The following is a 14,055-nucleotide window of genomic DNA, read 5'->3' on the forward strand; positions in this document are numbered from 1 at the left end:
GTCCCACATGCCACAACTAGAAGGACCCACAACTAAAATATACAACTATGTACTGGGGGGATTAGGAGGAGAAAAAAAGGAGAAAAAAAAAAAAAGATTGGCAACAGTTGTTAGCTCAGGTGCCGAACTTTAAAAAAAATAAAATAAAAAATAAAAATCTGGAAAAGAGAACTATGTCAATCTCCTAAACACCTTATGCTCTTTGGATAGCACTTTGTGCCTAACCACCCTGCTCCCACATCCGCTTGCGAGACCAGTGAGCCAGTGAGACAGCCACCCCAGGCTCTCCCTCTGCTGCCTGAAGTCCTGCCCATAGCTGACTCTCCTGCCTCCTTACTGTCTAGTTTTTAGAGGAACTATGTCTAACTAATGAGTGCCTGGACCATCAGATGCCTGGTGTGGAGGGCTTGATGATAGTCAGCCTTCCAGTTCTGCAGAAAATATAAAAGTGATTCAAAGAAACTACTAGAGTCGCTAGACGTCAGATACTACATATCCCTTTTGCATACTTTTTACCAACATTTTCTTTTGAAAATTTTCAAACCTCCTCAAAAGGGGAAAGAATGGTACAGTTAACGCCCATACTTTCTTCACTGAGATCAAATAATTAACTTTTGCTACAGTTGCTTGTCTCCCACCACCACCCACCTCTCTCTTTTTTTCCTCCATATACGTTTTTTTTAAAGTAAGTTGCAGATTTCAGAAAATTCCACCCCTAAATATTCCACATATCTCATCTAAGAATAAGAACATTCACCTCGGGCCGGACCGGTGGCACAGCTGTTAAGTGCGCACGCTCCACTTCGGTGGCCCCAAGTTCGCAGATTCGGGTCCCGGATGCGGACATGGCACCGCTTGGCACACCGTGCTGTGGTAGGTGTCCCACATATAAAGTAGAGGAAGATGGGCATGGATGTTAGCTCAGGGCCAGTCTTCCTCAGCAAAAAAGAGGAGGATTGGCAGCAGTTAGCTCAGGGCTAATCTTCCTTAAAAAAAAAAAAAAAAAAAGAACATTCACCTACATAGTCACAATACCATTATCACATCTAAGAAAGCTGACATAAATTTAATAAATTTAGTAGTGTCATCTAATATACAGCCCATATTTCAATTTTCCCAATGAGAGATTCTCTGAGCGCTAGCCTCCAGGGTTCTTTCTTGTTCAGGCTGGACACGGATGGCAGGAAGAGGGCAGTGCCAGGCAAGCAACTGACTGTGATGAAGCCCCTGGAAGCTGGAGCCCATCTTTGTTGACTCTTACACTATTCTTTCCCTAATAAGTAAGACTGTGAAATGGTTAAGAGTAATCAACCTTCTTGCTCAAATGAGTTTGAGTGCTACTTGTACTTTCAGCAAACCCATGCAAAGAAAATCAAATCTGCATTATTTATAAATTAAGATATAAACCAAATATTAAGATTTGGATCTAATCCTTGGACGGTCTGTCCTTAAATGGATATGCTCTCCAGGCTCTTAAGGATGCTGGCACAGAAATCATTCTTATATTTCTGCAGTAGAGGAGCCTTATTCATCAGGTCCACCTTTGACCTAGAATGTAGAATTTGGCTTTTGTTTTTGTTTTTTTAAAGACGTTTTCTCCCAGGATCTAGGAGGGTGTGCGAGCATGTTCTATCCAGATTGTGCCCTGTTGTGGGTGTGTGTGTGGCTGGGAGTGCGGGAGCCTACAATTATCAGCAGAACCCTGGAGCTTTGTGTCAGCTTCTTCACAGCAGGCCAGACTTTCCTACCATGCTTGTGTAGAAAGTCATTCTCCAGGATGGTCTTTGGTTCTTTTCATCCTCCCAGATTCATGATTCTTTCCTACCACTCTGTTTACTGCTGACCACTCCACCAATGGCTGTTCTTTGTAAACTTAGCACTTTGATTTCTCTTGAACCCACTGAAACTTGTCCCACTCGAACGTTCTGGGTCAGCTGTGGGATTTAAAATCTTTATGGCTGACAAATAAATGTAACTGAACAAAAAAAAGCACATGTGCTGCCATCAGAGATTCAAATATAATGGGAAATTATGACACTGCATCAGCTTCACACGCCTTGCCATTGCTGTGGTCTTTGTCTGGGAAGCTAATGTACTTATTGATTCATCCTAAAGCGAGACATCTTCTCAAACTGACCCCTGGCTTGTGGTGGTAGACTAACGTTTGTGGTAGCTTCAATAACCGTATTAACAGATCCTGTTGCTGGGAAGACATGGGCAGCTGTTGCCTTGACAACACAGCATGCAAGTCTCTAGTTCCCTCGTCGTTTCCCTGAAAAGATGGTGATTACTTATCAGTCCTACCTATGAACTTGGGTTTTGTCTACAATATGAGAATTTTAACCCATAACTCAATTACTGAAAGTTTGTCAGTACCAGAAAATCTTGTCTAGATTCAGGTTGCAAACAGTATAAAACAAGCTTAAAGATATGAAAGGCAATGATCATGTAGAACGTTAGGTTTAAAACTTCATTATTGGGGGAAAAGCATCCTATTTTAGTAAGAAAGTACTTCCACTATAAAAGAATTGTAAATGTGTACAAATTATGTATTCTGATGTAAAACAAGAATAATGAAAACTGATCTATGTTTTTAAATTCAACTCCATCATCAGAGATCTTTTAAGGTGAGATGCCTGCACCTCGCTACTGTGATGCACCCATTGGATCAGGTCAGGACTCAGGGAGAACAGCTTCGGGCCGGGGCAGGGCCGGGTTTGAGTGCTGTGAAGGGTTAGTGAGGCTCTCGTGGTCCCATCTGTGAAGTGAGCAGAAACTTGAAAGGTGTTTGTGCATTAGGGCTTGCTCTCTCTTACGGTTGTTGGAACTGTGATTCCCCATGAAGAAGCCCAAGCGAGCTTCCTGGAAGACGAGGGACATGTGGCCTAATCTTCCCTATTGCCTCAGCTGACGGCCAGGCAAGCACCAGTCGTCCCAATAAGGCCATCCCAGATCATCCAGTGGCCAGTCGACCTGCCAGTTGACTGCACATGAGTGAGCGAAATCAGCTGAGCTGACTCACGACAGAGGAACCACGTCCCTCATCAGATCACCAGATGTGTGACAGTGTAAGCAGATACCTGGTCAAAACAGAAATTCTCTCCTGTCAGGTATATACTCAGTGATGCAGCATATAGAACTCAAAATGCACCAGGCTTTTTTTTCTTTTTTGATAGAAATCATTTGAGATAAAATTTATCAGAATTCCTGTGCTTACAGGCACAAACTATAGCAGTACAAGGAACGGAAGTGAGGGAAGCCACATGCATGCAGTCCCCCCAAGATACTGATATCAATGAGGATAACATAAAATTCATAATCTGCCACTACAAAGTGGACATTTATAACTACAGTCATGCATCACTTAATGATAAGGATACGTTCTGAGAAACGTATCAATAGGTGATTTCATTGTTGTGCAAACACCATAGAGCGTACTTACCCAAACCTAGACGGAATAGCCTACCACACACTGAGGCTATATGGCATAGCCTATTGCTCTGAAGCTACAAACCTGTGCAGCATATTACTGCACTGAATACCATAGGCAGTGGTAACACAATGGTATTTGTGTATCTAAACAAATATAAACATAGAAAAATACATACAGTAAAATACCTGCAGTAAAAATATAATATAACAGATTAAAAATGGCACATCTCCATGGAGCACTTACCGTAAATGGAGCTTGCACGACTGGGTTGCTCTGGGTGAGTCAGTGAGTGAGTGGTGAGTGAGCGTGCAGGCCGAGGACATCCCTGTATGCTACTGTAGACTTTATGGGCACCGTACACTTAGGCTACACTAAATTTATAAAACATGTTTTCCTTTCTTCAGTAATGAATTAACCTGAGCTTACTGTAACTTTTTTACTTTATAAACTTTTTAATTTTTTTAAACTTTTTGACCCTTTTGTAATAAATTAGCTTAAAACACAAACACATTGTACAGCTGTACAAAATATTTTTTCTTTATATCCTTATTCCATAAGCGTTTCTCTGTTTTTAAAATTTTTAATTTTTTTAAAGTTTTTTGTTAAAAACCAAGACACACACGCATTAGCCTAGGCCAACACAGGGTCAGGATCATCAATATCACTGTCTTGCACCTCCACGTCTTGTCCCACTGGAAGGTCTTTGGGGACAGTAACATGCATGGACCCACCATCTCCTATGACAACAATGCATTCTTCTCGAACACCTCCTGCAGGACCTGCCTGAGGCTCTTAAAGAGGTGTTACTCTTTTCAGAAATATTTTCATGGTAGTTTGCTTGGTTTGATTCTTTTTTTCATCATAGATTTGCTCGTAAACAGATAATGCACCATGAACATTTCTGTCTATTAATGAAAGCTTTCAGCGTTGGGGTCCATGTTTCCAAACTTTTTAAGGAGCTTGTTGAGGGCTGCAAAAGCTTCTGCTAACCCCTTCACTGTGAATTTTCTTGGAGGTTCTTCTTTTTCTTCTTCTGCAGTTTCCTTTTCTCTTTTCTGTTCTTCGGCTATGCAGTCCTGTTCCAGTTCCAACAGCTCCTTCCCAGTCAATTCCTCAGGAACCACCACTAGGCGCTCCTCGATGTCACCATCATCCACACTCAGGTTAAGGGTGTTTGCCGTCTCAGCCACAGCCTTGTTGATTTTGCAACCTCCTCATCCTTGGATAACGCTTTGCAGTCATGGATGAACCTCTTGAGTGTCTTACTCCAGATGCACTTGGCGACAGGGATTTTTCAGCCCTGTTACAATCTTATGGGACCACCGTTGCATGTGTGGGCCGTCATCAACGGGAACATTGTTAGGCAACACATGACTGTACATGTTATCAACTCAAACTGTGTTAAGTTTTACACTTTGAGATTTAAGATTTCATAGTATCATTGCTCAAGAAAATTTGAAATGTCCCGAAATCTTATAATCACGGATAAAATGTGATAGAGAGTTTTGCAAATTTGACAAACCTAGACAAGTTGCACAGGAATACGAAAATGCTGTAAAACTGAAATAAATTTTTTTAAGTTATTGAAACAAAACATAAATTTTGATCAAATGGAAGAAGAAGCATCAAATTTTCTCCAAGATTCAAAATTTCTCTAATGTTATTGTCTTATAAAGAGCACATTATCTTATGAAAAGAACATCAAAGAAAACGCATCCCGGAAAGTAGGAGGAAAAGTACCATAAAAATGTGTCAGGCAGGTAATAAAACAAAAATAATGTTGATTTGGAGGTATTCATGACATTTACCAGATTTTCAAGATTCATGGTTTAGTGCGATTTCTTTTCTCATTCTAATTAAATATTAACATTTGTACTTAATTTTGCATATGTAATCTTGTAGTCTTTTTCTTAAAGAGAACTCTCAAAAATGTATAAGCTTCAAACCACTCCAGACTTGGATCTGCCGCTGGTCAGATTTCAAGGTCAGTTCAATGGGAATCACTTGACATAGACTCAGAAATGTCATCAAAGATTTCTTTTCTTTTCATCTCTCTGCTTTGACATCTACGGTGTCAGCATCATCCTAATGCCGGCTTCCTTCATGGTGACAAAATGACTGCAGTAGTTCCAACCTTTTATCTGGTATTCTACTCCACCCAGAAGGAGAGTGACAGCTGGCTTTGCATTGTTCTCTCACAAGAATGAGAAACCTTCTTAAACAGAAGACCCTACTTATTAGCCTGAATTGGATTTCCGGATTACCTGAACAACTCATTGGATCAAAGTGGATGGAATTACTGGAGGGGAGTCAATCTCCTCCCCAAACCTCCGGCTGGTACTCGGTGAAGGTGAAAAGGATGCTGGGAGACGACCACAATGTCGTGTTCAATAACTATCTCCCTACAACCCCCGTGGACTCAATTCTATGTCGTGTCAGGGAGTTCTTATTCTGAGATGAATCAGATCTAGATGCTTCCCAGCTCTTCCTAGTTGGGGCAGGCTCTTCATTTTAAAAGACCATTTGGGGTCTGGGATATTTGATTCTAATACTACTACAAAATGAATTTAGAAATTACAATAAATTCCACTTATAAGTCTCCATTTATTCAATAAACAAACAAGTAACACATGCCTACTGCATGCTCATCACAGAGTGGGATGCAAAATGCAGTTTATGACATTTTGAGTTAAAAAGCTTGTTGAAATGAATTAAACAAGTGAAAATTTTAAAATGCCAAAATGTGTAAATAGCTAAAATAAATAAACATCTGTTCAATATGGCAAGAGAAGAGATGAGTCAAGATAGTACAAGAATAGCTTCTGATGAGTTGTACAGATAGTAAAGCTATAAGAATTTTATAAAAAATCATATATACATGTATTACTTCTTACTGAGAAAGTAGATGACTGGCATTGGCCTAAAGTATATAAGTGAACTTTCACTTTCAACCAGGGTTTGTTATCACTGATTACTTCCAATCTGGGTGATGAATAGGAAGCAGATACCAGTACGCACTTTGACCTGCAGTATTACTCTCAGTACTCAGTTCTGTTGAACGACAGACTTCCCTGCGTCAGAGATGAGACAGAAAGCACAGTAGTTACTACCTCAGTAAGCTGAGGGGGTTTGAGTAGAACTGTCCTACTTTTAGCATCTCATGACTTTGTCTCTTAGTTTCTAAAGAAGGCAAAGGGGTACATGGAAAGAATATTTATCTGGGGGCCAGAAGACTTGGTTTCTACTCCCAACCCTGCTAATTTACCTGGCACTTTGGGAAAGTCACAACCTTTCCGAGCCTTAATTTTCTCAGGGCATAGACCAATCCTCTATTCAGATCACTCCCCTGTTCTATACCTGCTAGGCTCCTTGAAGGGTTGCTTACGTTGCAGGGCCATTTTGCTGGACACTCTGACAGTCCTTCTAGCTTCACAAGCCATTTCTCTGTGTCGTTACCACTTCCTCTGCTCAGAGCCTCTCTTCCTTGTACCGGCTGGTTGTGCCCTTGTCCAGAGCTATTTGCCCACCTCCAGTAGCCATGCTGCAACATCTCATGCACTGAGAATGTTTTAACCTCCATTATTAGCATTTTTTTTTAAGATTTTATTTTTTTCCTTTTTCTCCCCAAAGCCCCCCGGTACACAGTTGTATATTCTTAGTTGTGGGTCCTTCTAGTTGTGGTATATGGGACGCCACTTCAGCATGGTCTGATGAGTGATGCCATGTCTGTGCCCAGGATTCGAACCGGTGAAACCCTGGGCTGCCCCCGCCGCAGCAGAGCGCGTGAACTTAACCACTCAGCCACGGGGCCAGCCCCTGCATTAGAAGCTTTGCCTTTAGCGTTCAGATTTATTCACTGCCCAAATATTTATTGAGCACCTGTTATGTGCCAGGCATGGAGTAGGGAATAAGATGTTGAACAAAAAAGATGTTTGCCCTCATGGAGCAAACAGTGGATGGATATATCAAGGAGCTTATAGAGGTAGAGAGGAGTCATAAACTCAGGTCTTTTGTGCTTTAAATTCTTTAGGTGAGCTAAGTTAGCTTAAGTAAATCTAGGGCTTCCTCTAACTCTAAAAATCTCTAATTCTGCTTTGACTGTTCTATTTTGTGAAAACGTACCTTAAATTTTGACAGGAAAGAAAACGAAGATACAGAATGTAAGTGTATTGAAAAGTAACTCAGGGGCTGGCCCGGTGGCGCAGCAGTTAAGTTCACACGTTCTGCTTTGGCGGCCTGGGGTTCCCCAGTTGGGATCCCGGGTGCGGACACGGCACCGCTTGGCACGCTCTGCTGTGGTCGGCATCCCACATATAAAGTAGAGGAAGATGGGCATGGATGTTAGCTCACAGACAACCTTCCTCAGCAAAAAGAGGAGGATTGCCAGCAGATGTTAGCTCAGGGCTAATCTTCCTCAAAAAAAAAAAAAAATCTACTAAACTTCTAGACTAGTTAATATCTTCTTATTCGATATACGCAAAAAAAGCCATTTTTTAATCTTTTTGGTACATTACTGGCTGGGTAGATTATTTTGATCGAGCATCAGACAGGGTAACAGGAGACTTGGCTTCTAGTCCTGTCTCTACTACTAACTAGCAGTGTGACCTTCCTTGAGCCTCTCAACCTCTCTAAACCACCATTCTGCAATTTGCAAAATAAGAGAATCATAGCAGATATGTTATTTTTTTCATTGTTAATTATACAACTGATATTATGCATTTATTCTCCATATCAATTTTTAATATAATATGGCTAAGTTTGAAGTCCACTTCAGACTTCTCCTACCATCCTCTCAATCCCAGTCGGCTTTTCAGCTCCCCATTATTATCACTTTGGTGTATCTTCCTTCAGAACTCTTTCCTTGCATTTACATAAGCTCCCTACCAGATTTAATATTTTGCATATAAAAGAGTAAGCAGCCTTTGTGCAAAGAAATAAGAGTTTAACTTGTGTTCAAATGTATGATTTTCCAGATGGGAACATTTTCATAGTGAATGTTTAAGCAGCAATGTTAAATCTAAAACGAAAACACTTGTTAAAATGCAAAGCCCACAATATCTGCTACAAGAAACTCACAGAATATAGCTGTTAATAAAAAGGAGAAATGTCTACATGAATGACATATTTTAAAACCTTTAGTTGTGGAAAAAGTTTATGCAAAAGGAAACTTCTGGAGGTGGATACTATGTCATTTTATTCTTAGGAATTATTTTTATCGCTCCCATTATTAACTCTATTAACAGCCTAATTAGTCTGTCAGGCACACACTGTCCATTGAACTTTTATTGTGCACAGCATGCTATATCTAGAATTGCTTTTTAGGCAAATTAACAATGCCGTTTCCTAGCATTATGCAATCTCTGGGACCAATGAGAAATTGGGAAGAATAAGCCTTTGCGAGGCCTTTATGCATCAACTTAACTGGGTCATAGTGCCCAGATATGCAGTCAAACTTTATTCTGGATATTTCTGTGAGGGTGTTTTTGGATGAGATTAAGATTTAAATTGGTAGACTTTGAATAAAGTAGATTACCCTCCATAATGTGGTGGGCCTCATCCAATCAGTTGAAGGCCTGCATAGAACAAAAGACCGACCTCTCTGAGTAAGAAAGAGGGAATTATGCAGTAGAATGCCTTCGGACTTTAACTGCAATGTTTCCTCATCCCTGGGTCTCCAGCCTGCTGGCCCACCCTGCAGACTTTGGACTTGCCAGCCTCCATAATCACATGAGCCACTTCTTTGGAGAACCTTGACTAATACAGATATATAAACCATTTACATCAGCACCAACAATATATGACGGTTCTGATTTCTCCACATCCACACCAACACTTGTTATTGTCCATCATTTTGATTATAGCCCTCCTAGCGAGTGTGAAGTGGTATCCCTATAGTTTTGATTTTCATTTTCCTGATGACTAATGACATGGAGCATATTTCCATGCGTTTATTGGCTATCTGTATATCTTCTTTGAAGAAATGTCTATTCAGATCTTTTGGCCACTTTTTAATGGGGTTGTCTTTTTACTATGGAGTTGTAGTTCTTTACATATTCTAGATACAAATTCCTTACTAGATATAAGATTTGCAAAACTTTTCTCCCATTCCATAAATTCTTTTCACTTTTTTGGTGGTGTCCTTTGAAGCACAAATATTTTTATTTTTATTTTAAATTTTTTTATTTTTATCTTTTTGAGGAAGCTTAGCCCCGAGCTAACATCTGCCACCAATCCTCCTCTCTCTTGCTGAGGAAGACTGGCCCTGAGCTAACATCCGTGCCCATCTTCCTCTACTTTAAGTGTGGGACGCCTACCACAGCATGGCTTGATGAGCAGTGCTTAGGTCCACACCGGGGATCCAAACTGGTCAACCCCGGGCCACTGAAGTGGAATGTGCGAACTTAACTGCTGTGTCACCAGACCAGCCCCAAACATTTTTAATTTTCATGAAATCCAATGTATTTATTTTTTTCTTTTTTTGCTTGTGCTTCTGGTCTCATATCTAAGAAACCACTGCTTATTCCAAGGTCATGAAGAGTTACACCTATGTTTTTGTCTAAGAGTTTTATATTTTTAGCTGTGATAGTTATGTCTTTGATTCATTTTGAATTAATTTTTTTTTCTGCTTTATTTCCCAAACCCCCCAGTACATAGTTGTATATCTTAGTTGCAGGTCCTTCTAGTTGTGGGATGTGGGACGCTGCCTCAACGTGGCCTGACGAGTGGTGCCATGTCCGTGCCCAGGATCCAAACCCTGGGCTGCCGCAGCAGAGCGTGCAAACTTAACCACTCGGCCACGGAGCTGGCCCCTGAATTAATTTTTGTATATGGGTGTGAGATAAGCGTCCAACCTCATCCTTTTGCATGTGAATATTCAGTTGTCCCAGCACCATTTGTTGAAAGGACTATTCTTTCCACATTGAATTGTCTTGGGACCCTTGTCAGTAATCAATTGACTATATATGTAAGAGTTTATTTATGAAATCTCAATTCTACTTCATTGATCTATATATCTAGGCTTTTGCCGGTACCACACTGTCTTGATTACGGTAGCTTTGTAGTAAGCCTTGAAATCAAGAACTGTGAATCCTTCAACTATGTTCTTTTTCAAGATTGTTTGGGTATCTTTTATTTCATTATGAATTTTAGGTTCAGCTTCAATTTTCTTTTTTTATTTAAAGATTTTTTTATTTTTCCTTTTTCTCCCCAAAGCCCCCCGGTACATGGTTTGTGTATTTTTACTTGTGGGTCCTTCTAGTTGTTGTATGTGGGATGCCGCCTCAGCGTGGCCTGATGAGTGGTGCCGTGTCCGCACCCAGGATCCGAACTGGTGAAACCCTGGGCTGCCGAAGTGGAACGTGCAAACTTAACCATTCAGTAACCAAGCAGGCCCTTCAATTTTCATTTTAAAACAAGACAGCTGAGATTTTGATATTTTAATTTACAGATTGCATTGAATCTGTAAATCAATTAGGAAATTATTGCCATCTTAACAATATTAAGTCTTCTGATCCATGAACATGGGATGTCTTTCCCTCTATTTAAATCTTCTTTAATTTCTTTCAACAATGTTTTGTAGTTTTCAAAGTGTACATTTTGCAATTTTTTTGTTAAATTTATTCCTATGTATTTTATTCTTTTTAATTCTATTGTAAATGGAATTATTTTCTTAATAACATTTTTCGATTGTTTATTGCTAGTGTATAGAAATACAAGTGATTTTCACATATTGATCTTGTATCCTACAAACTTGCTGAACTTGTTTATTAGCTCTAAGAGTTTTTTTGTAGATTCTTTTTTTTTTTCCTTTTTCTTCCCAAAGCCCCTGGTACATAGTTGTATATTCTATGTATGCTGTGGGTCCTTCTAGTTGTGGCATGTGGGACGCTGCCTCAGCATGGTTTGATGAGCAGTGCCATGTCCGCACCCAGGATTCGAACCAACGAAACACTGGGCCGCCTGCAGCAGGGCACACGAACTTAACCACTTGGCCACGGGGCCAGCCCCATGTAGATTCTTTTGAATTTTCTACATACAAGATTATGTCATCTGTAATTGGAGGTAGTTTTACTTCTTTCTTTCCAGTCTGGATGTCTCTTGTTTCTTTCTCTTGCCTAATCATCCTGGTTAGAACCTCCCATACAACATTGAATCAAAGTATTGAGAGCAGACATCCTTGTTTTGTTCCGAATCTTAGGGTAAAGCTTTCATGCTTTCACCATTAAGTATGACATTAGCTGTGGGTTTTTTGTAGATGTCTTTTATTAGGTTGAGGAAATTCTCTTCCAGTTCTAGTTTGTTGAGTGTTTTTATCATGAAAGGGTGTTGGATTGTCAAGTAAAGGATAATTTTTGAAGGTAACTTGAATTATATTTTATTTTCACTTAGATATCACTTAAAATTAAAGTATAGTTTGTAAAGTAAACTAGAGTTATAAAGAAGGGTTTCTCTGGGACTCAGAGGGCTTAGCTAGTGTAATCTTCACCAATGCTGGAACAGTATATGCTAAATCATGCTGAGATCTTTTTTTTTTTTTGAGGAAGATTGACCCTGAGCTAACATCCGTGTCCATCTTGCTCCACTTTCTATGTGGGGGGCCTGCCACAGCATGGTTTGCCAAGGGGTGCCATGTCCAAACCCGGGATCTGAACCAGCAAATCCCCTGGCCACTGAAGCGGAACGTGTGCACTTAACCACTGTGCCACCAGCAGGCCGCCATGCTGAGATCTTACATAAAAGAGCTAAGTAAGTGGAGAAAGATCCTGACTTCTAGAAGCACAATATGTAATGCAGAGGAGAGGCAGCTAGTGCTCTGATTCAGTCTAAGATTCATTCTCATGAAACCACTCAACTCATGTTCAACTCCAATTTAAATCACTGCAATGATTTAACTCTAATTAGGATTTCAGAATCCTCGTTACAAGACATTTTGTCAATTAAGACTGAACACTTGCAGAGCAGATTCCGAATGTGTTTTTGTCCTAAGAAGTAAAATATCTTGAGCTTTAACTTACCCTATAGAAGTATTCTAAATTAATTATTCCCAGCACAATCTGCTCCTTCTCTTTTAAAATCTGCATATTTTAGAGACTGATGTTTTTAAACACAAAAAACTTACTAACTACAATTATGTCAGTCACATAGTTAGATTCAAAAACTTTCTGGCCCACTAGCATATTCATCACCTGGGCACCCTTATGGTGCCTCTAAATACGATGGAAACGTATGTCTTTCCATTCATCCCATATTTTGCTTGGTTTGGGCAGTGCGAGATGTTTATGCAAGTTCTTGGGAAAAGAAGAGGAGGTAGAGAATGTCAGGCAAATTATCCCCGTATGTAACAAAACTGACTCACATTATCTCTTGGTTTCATTATATAAATACCTCATCCCTCTGATTTCCGTCATCAGGCATATTTTCATGCTGACCGTTTAGCATCATGGATTCTGTAGGCCAGCAATGGCAAATACAGCTGAATGCAATCCCAAATCAGAATTTAGCTGATTTCCAATTTCATGAGTTCCACGTGACTCTGAGGCAGAGACCACATCCTAGAGATCCCTACACTCTCTGGACAAATATAACTCATGTTAACGAATGAAGAGACAATGGGCACCTATTTGTTTATAGCGCAAAATAAGTTATCAACTCAATAAGAATTGCCAGTTTGCATAATTCCATAGCTAATAAGAAAAACGACTATTAAATACCACATTTATTTCCTTATTTTAAGAATCTCATAGATGTTTCTGACACAGTTGAATAGATTACTCCTGATCAGAGTACCATCTATCAATAGTTGGTGAACTGTTTTCACTAATTCAATTATTTCCTTCCACAAATCAATAACAAAAACCTCTCTCGTTAGAAATATATTCCTACTTACTAAAACTGGCCAAGGTTGCTTAAAGATGCCCCATCCACATGGCCATATTTTATGCTCTCTTTACACATTTTAATTTTTTGTAAATTAAAGCAAACAAAGATATTTAAAACAAAATTTCATTACACCATTTAAAATGGCAATACCAATAAACACATGTACCAGCAGTCTTCTTCTCAAACAGCCTGTGTAAGATTATTTATTTTATTAACCATAACTAAATAATGTGTTAGTTAAGATACTCTGGACACATGTTACAGAAAACAACTAGTGATATCTCTAGCAAAGGCAAAAAGAGTATTTACTATAAGGACATAGGTATCCCATAGAACCCAATGTCAGGAATTCAACCAGATCTCAGAAAAGAACTGGAAGTAAGAACTAAAAGGCAATCAGAACCCAGGGACTTCTCTTCTTTGGACCTTGTTTCGCTTTCTCTTTCTGCAGGATAGCTTTCTCTTCTTGATTCACGTAGGAGGGAAGAAATGGCCATACCCAAACTCCCAAGTTTACATATGTATCATGGCCAGACCAACTCTATTCAAATCACTAGAGAGAAAATCTCATTGGCCCAAAATGGCCCATCTCCACCTGCGACTGGAGGTCACTTCCTGCTGCCTGCAACTCATCCTTGGGAGCAAGGAAGTATTCAAGGGGTTCTTTGTAAACTAGGAAGACATACCAAATAGTGTCTACTGCAAATGGATAGGCCTATGCAACCCCAGCTCCTCTCTCCAAT

The sequence above is a fragment of the Equus quagga genome, chromosome 5, assembly GCF_021613505.1.
Source record: "Equus quagga isolate Etosha38 chromosome 5, UCLA_HA_Equagga_1.0, whole genome shotgun sequence".
NCBI classification, from domain to species: Eukaryota; Metazoa; Chordata; class Mammalia; order Perissodactyla; family Equidae; genus Equus; species Equus quagga.